Source organism: Cricetulus griseus, chromosome 4, assembly GCF_003668045.3.
Source record: "Cricetulus griseus strain 17A/GY chromosome 4, alternate assembly CriGri-PICRH-1.0, whole genome shotgun sequence".
NCBI lineage: Eukaryota > Metazoa > Chordata > Mammalia > Rodentia > Cricetidae > Cricetulus > Cricetulus griseus.
Genome location: NC_048597.1, coordinates 158064954 through 158070953, shown reverse-complemented (window position 1 = coordinate 158070953; position 6000 = coordinate 158064954). Strand labels below are relative to the sequence as shown.

The 6000-nt window shown below is 48.6% G+C and overlaps 1 pseudogene; it reads left to right on the top strand.

Annotated features, from left to right (window-relative positions):
• Positions 1 to 2051: 2051 nt before the first annotated feature.
• Positions 2052 to 5951, top strand: LOC100750514 (annotated as a pseudogene).
• The last annotated feature ends 49 nt before the right edge of the window (positions 5952 to 6000 follow it).

The following is a 6000-nucleotide window of genomic DNA, read 5'->3' as shown; positions in this document are numbered from 1 at the left end:
GCTCGTGGCTGTAGGCCCTCTCCAAGTCGGCATCTATGATTAGTGTTATTAACCCTGTGATCCCATGCACCCGAGGGGGACGCTTGGAGCTAGAAAAGAAGAAATGCTTTAGATTTAATGGATGGGGAAGGCCAAATGAAGTGGAGTCTGGTAAGTCGTCTTCCAGCTTCAAGGTCCCTATTTTGTGGTTGCAGGTTCTGAAAAGGAGACAACCACTGGCAAAGACACACAGCTGGGAGGATGCAGCTCAACCCTCTGTCTCAGGACACCTGGTGGGTGTGCAGGGTGGGCTAGATTGGAAATAAGGACAGGAGAGGCATCTGAAGGATCAGAGCTTAAATATGTGAACTTGTGAACTCTCTCTCTCTCTCTGGACCATCACACACATGCATGCATGCTTCACAACATATACACACATGCTCACACCCACCCATGCACACTGGACAGTCACATACACACATATGCATGCATACTTCTTCAACAGAGAGAGACTCACAATTGGACTTGAGGTTAGTAATGAAGACCAGACCCAGCAATCTTAAGGCCTGATTATTTCCACAATCTCCATTCCCCTTGATGCTGATGGTAGCACGCTATTATTGGGGACACAGCTGCCTCCTCCTCCTCTCCCTAAGCCAGCGGTCTTCCCATATAGAGAAGGTCCATGGCAGCCTAAGACATTAACTTCGGAGCCAATGGCTATGTGTCACTCAGGAGCTGGGGAACAGAGAACAACCATCATGTACGCTCTGTGACTGTGGATGGCTGTCCTCGGGCCATCTCTCTACCTCACCTCATCTCTCCACCTCTGCAACCCTTCTTTATTCCCAAAGTTCCTTCCCTCCCTTTAACACTGGCAGAGAAGGACACAGGTTTTTGTCCTGTCCCCATAGATGTCTCATTACTAGGCACTGACTACAACTGCAGCTGCCCACATCCTGGCAGGTAAAAGCCTAAAGCATCCTACTGGGTCTGACAGATACTCTCACATTCACCCTCTCTGCCTTACTCCACTTGACACCCACCAGTTAAAAATGTCCTTCTTTACAGCTAAAAGCTGTCTGTCCTTTCCCAGTCTCCCTTGAACCCTCCAACACCTGACCTTCCACTTGTCTGATACCTGACCACAAAAATCAGCCCACAGACCCATCTTTCCTTCCTGTCCCTGAGGAGCTAGAATGGCCTTGTCAAGGTCCTGGAGTGTAGACTTGCAATTCGATGAAAGCAAGGAACAAAATCCCTAATGTGGCTCTCTCTACTTATTATGTTTCTAGACACTCTCTTTTCTCCTCCCCTTAGGAGACATGGACACCACGGTGCCTGCCCCACACCCATTGAAAGGGAGTTTCCCTTGACTTCCCAGGAGTCCACTGTCAGCTATCCTTATTGTAAGCCACCCATTCTCAACAGCCATAACATTCAAAGCCAAAGGAAAGAACCCAAACAGCCCTGGAATGTTTATGAACTACTGTTTTTGCAGCTTGGGATGTAGCTCAGTTTTTAGAGCGAGTTCCTAGAGTGCGCAGGCAGTGGATTACATTTGCTGAATAAACAGGGTGTGGTGGTGCATGCCTGTAATCCCATCACTTGGGAGGTGGAAGCAGGAAGATCAGAAATTTAAGGCTGTCTTTAGCTATGTAGGGAATTCTTAGCTAACCTGAGGTACCTAAAGCTCTCTCGAAAGAAAATGAAAAAGAGAAGGTAGGTAGGGAGGGAGGGAGAGGAAGGTAGGAGAGGAGGGAGGGAGGGAGAGAGGGAGGAGAGAAGGGAGGGAGGAGGAGGGAGAGGAAAGGAAGGAAGGAAGGAAGGAAGGAAGGAAGGAAGGAAGGAAGGAAGGAAGGAAGGAAGGAAGGAAGGAAGGAAGGCTGCCTTTGCCATGTCCCTAAATGCAGAGTCATCCCCATTCTACTCCAACCCTTCCCCTCAAGTTCTCACCCTGATCCAGTCTCAAATAAATAACACTGGGCCCCATCTGAACACAATACCCATGCCTCCTCTCCCATTGGTGAGTGACGGGTAGCAGACAGCTGCCTATAGGTAGGAGGGCTAAGATGGTCCTTTTCCCTACTCTAGACATTGCTCTCTCTCCTGGGAGCAGAAGATCTGACCCGCTTGACGACTCTTCCAGTTCTAGCCAACAAGAATCCCTGGCTGTCCTCATGGGGCTTGAGGACAATGCCCCTGGTGTTCAGGTAAACTTAAGGACTTCAGTCAAGCCACCAATGCAGCACTGTCTAGAAAGATCATAACCATTTAAGAAACTACTACACACTTACCAAGCACATGCCAAGCACAATGCCAAGTCCTTAGTTCAGATCTCAGGAGCCCATAAAGGGGTTTGGTTTTTTTGCAAGTAAGAATATACATTGTAGTTCAGACAAGTAACTTTCTAGTTGGCATTGGAAAGTGTTTCCTCTAGGAGACTGACACCACCACCACCACCACCACCACCACCACCACCACCACCACCACACACACACACACACACACACACACACACACACACACACACACACACACAAGCAGGCACGCTCACTCACTTCCCCTACTTAACCCCCACAATGACCCCTCTGACCAAGTGAACTTCCCAGCAGAAGCAACAGCAACCCAGGGCTGCTCTCCTGAAGGTGGAAGGGAAGGAAATAGCCCCAACAGATGTTAAATACCGCCTGCAGCCACTTGAGGAGGCTCCATTGCAGAAAAAGAGCTCAAGCAGACACAGCCAGTACAAGCCTGAATGGAGTCTGTTCAGTAATCCCCATAGAGAGTGGTTCAAGGCCTGGAAGATGGAGGATTTGACATACCAGGGAGATGAACCCTCCCATTTAGGTAAAAATTAATGGTTGGGGGAGGAGGGAAGAGGGAATGGAGGATGGCATTGAACATAAAGCAAAATCTGAACCTTCCATCCCAAGACACCTTGTTTAGTCCTATCCAGGAGCATTCCTGTCCCCCAGACAGATCCCAGGGGTGGAACACAGTACAGGGCAAAGGCTTGGTTCTTCAGGAGCCCTTCAGGCATTGTCTGGCTACAAGGTCAGCCAGGATCACTCTGGGGTGTGCCACGCTGCCTATCTCATGGCAGCCTTCCCTCCTTCCTCCTTTGGCTGGGCCTGATGACAGCGCTGCAGGCCAGGCTTTCAAAACTAAGGGATGGGTTGAGGCTGGGATGTGGTCCACAGAGTGACTGTCTAGCATGCATGAAGTCCTGGGTTTGAGCTCCATTACTTCGTAAAGCAGGCATGGGGATGCACACCCATAACCCCAACATTGAGAGGTAGAAGCCAGAAGATCAGAAGTTCAAGGCCATCCTCAGCTCCACACATAATACTTCCAGGTCACATTCAGGACAGAAGAACAGCACCAAAAGAACATCTGAGCCATGCGGAGTATGCCAGCCAGAACCAGAAGAACACCCAAGCCCCAGTGTGGTGTCAAGTCCTCTCACTTGATCTAGACAAGAGCAGTCAGGGGATCTTGTGAGTAGCCAGAACTGATAGCAAGCCTGCCAGCAGGAGGCAGGGCTATGTGGGTGCCGGAAGGGCAAGGAGGGGCCTCTTCCCAAGGGTCAGGTAATATTAGAAGTCTACCGTTTGTCACCTCAGAGAACCAGCTGTCAAGTCATAGGGCAAAGGGCTTGGACTTCCCCCTAGCTCAGCTTTTACTTAGATTTTTGACTTCACCTGAGATTTGACCAAGGACAAACTGGTATGGGAGTGAGGGTCCTAATTCAGGGTCAGCCTTGTCCCCTGTGCATTCATGGAAGACATAAAGTCCCCACAGCAAGCTAGGAAGACCTAGGCTTACCAGCCTCACTGGAATACAAAGTATCTTTGTCCTGCCCTCTCTAGGCCAGACAGCCCTACCCAGTTAGGAAGCCCAGCTTGAACCCAGGGACACTACCTTGGGCTTTAGAAATGTCCCATCGCTGTAGGTTGAAGAGATGATGTGCTCCTCAAAGTGACCCACAAATCAGCCTAGTGACACAAAAAGCTGTATGTCCCGCCAGCAAACAAACGTCCAAGCTCTCTTTTCACCGAACCCCATTCTCTAAGCTGCAGCCCCTAGCTGCCCACTAGGAGGTTTTTAGTAGGCTCCCCGTGGTCCTATCCTGTGGCAGCAGGTGTCTCATCTTCTCTGCTAAGACACAGCATGATAACTGAGGGATGTGAAAAAGAAACAGATAAAACAAATTTAAATTTTCCTTTCCAGAGAAGCAATAAAGAAATTTTCATTTGAAAGTACCCGAAAATATATTGTTTCATTTAGGCAATCCTGCAGATGAAAGGCAAGGAGGAAAGCCCATGCCACAGAGCCCTTCTGTTTAGGTCACCTGGGTTGGCTCAGAGGGAGAGGTCACTACCAGTAGAATCTTTTGTTCCCCATGCAGCCAATCCACACAGCGTGTGTCAAGGGAAATGGCACCTGGCTGGCCCATGACCCGTGCACATCAGGAGCTGAGCCAGACGAAGCAGGGGCTAGCCATTATAGGAACAAAGAGGTCTGCCAAGTTTGATGAAGCTACAACACCCAGGGTAAAGTGCCCAAGCTTCCCTGTCAAGAGGTAACAGGGCGGGGGTGTGGCTCAATTGGCAGAGTGTTTCCTTAACATGCATGGAGCCCCAGGTTTGATTTCCAGCATCTTATAAACTGGGTATAGTGGTGCATGTCTACAGTCTCAACACTTGGAAGGTGGGGGTAGGAGGGTCGGAAGTTCAAGGTCATCCTTTCCTATATATTGGCTTGCTCAAGCTACATGATACCCTACTTAGGAAAAAAAAAAAAAAAAAAAAAAAAAAAAGAGGGTCCTAATCCTTCCTTCAGGGAACAGAGAACAATAGAGCCTGCCACCACTTTAATTATCTTGGGGAATCCCGAAATATGGCTTTCCCTACTCTACACTCCATGCTATCAGGCGACAGAAGCATGAAACAGTTAAAGTTGTCACTCTTTCCCAGGTATCCTATCTGCCACCTCTCAAGCTCCTGCCGAGAAGAGTCATGAATAAGTGGCACACACACACACCTGGGATCTTCCAAGACAACTTCCAAACAGAACTGACTGGCAAGCACTTCTTCCAGGACAGGAGGGCTCAACCCCAAGCGTGCTATGGAAGCAATGAAAATCCCCTGGTAGGAACTGCAAAGCAGTTAAAAAACATCAAAACTCTTTTGTATTATCATTTTATTTTCTATGTATGGTTGTTTTGCCATGTACATCTGTGCACCACATGTGTGTCTGGTCCCTGTGGAGTCCAGAAGAGGGCACTGGATCCCCTGGAATTGGAGTTACAGACATTCGTGTGTGGGCAGCCAGTTCTCTTAACCACTGAGCCATCTCTCCAGCTCCCCTGCAACGAGGCTTGGTAGTGGGTGACTTTACTCTCTGAGTTAGTATTTCACTTGCCTTCAGAGAGATTTGGAACAAGAATATTTCCCGGCCCTGCTTACTAAGTACTAATGATCCCATTTTTATATCTATTATTATTATTTTTTATATGCATGTGTGTATGTCTGTGTCTGGATGTGTGTATGTACATTTGAATGCAGGTGACCTCAGAAGCCAGAGATGTCTGATCCCTTGGAGCTGGATTTACATGTGGTTATGTAAGCTATTCAACTTGGGTTCTGGGACCCAAACTCAGGTCCTCCACAAAAGCAGTCAGTGCTCTTAACCACTGAGCCATCTCTCCAGCCCCTAGAGATTCTGGAGGCAGAACAAAACCACACTCCTTGCGATTCCTTAACTGACAAATGTCTCAGATTGTCATATGAAGAGGACAGGATTGAGTCCTTTATCAGCTGACTGCTCTGTCCCCTCCTCATGCTCTGGGTTCACAGGTGTCATTTAAGGATCAAGTCAACACCAGGCTCACCAACATGCCCTTGTTTATTGAAAGACTGAAGTTGTGTAAACCCAAAACCAATGGCATCAGACACTCTTTCAACTGAGAAGGAAAAGTCAGTCCGGTACGAGGGTGGGGCCAGTCGTTCCCCGGCA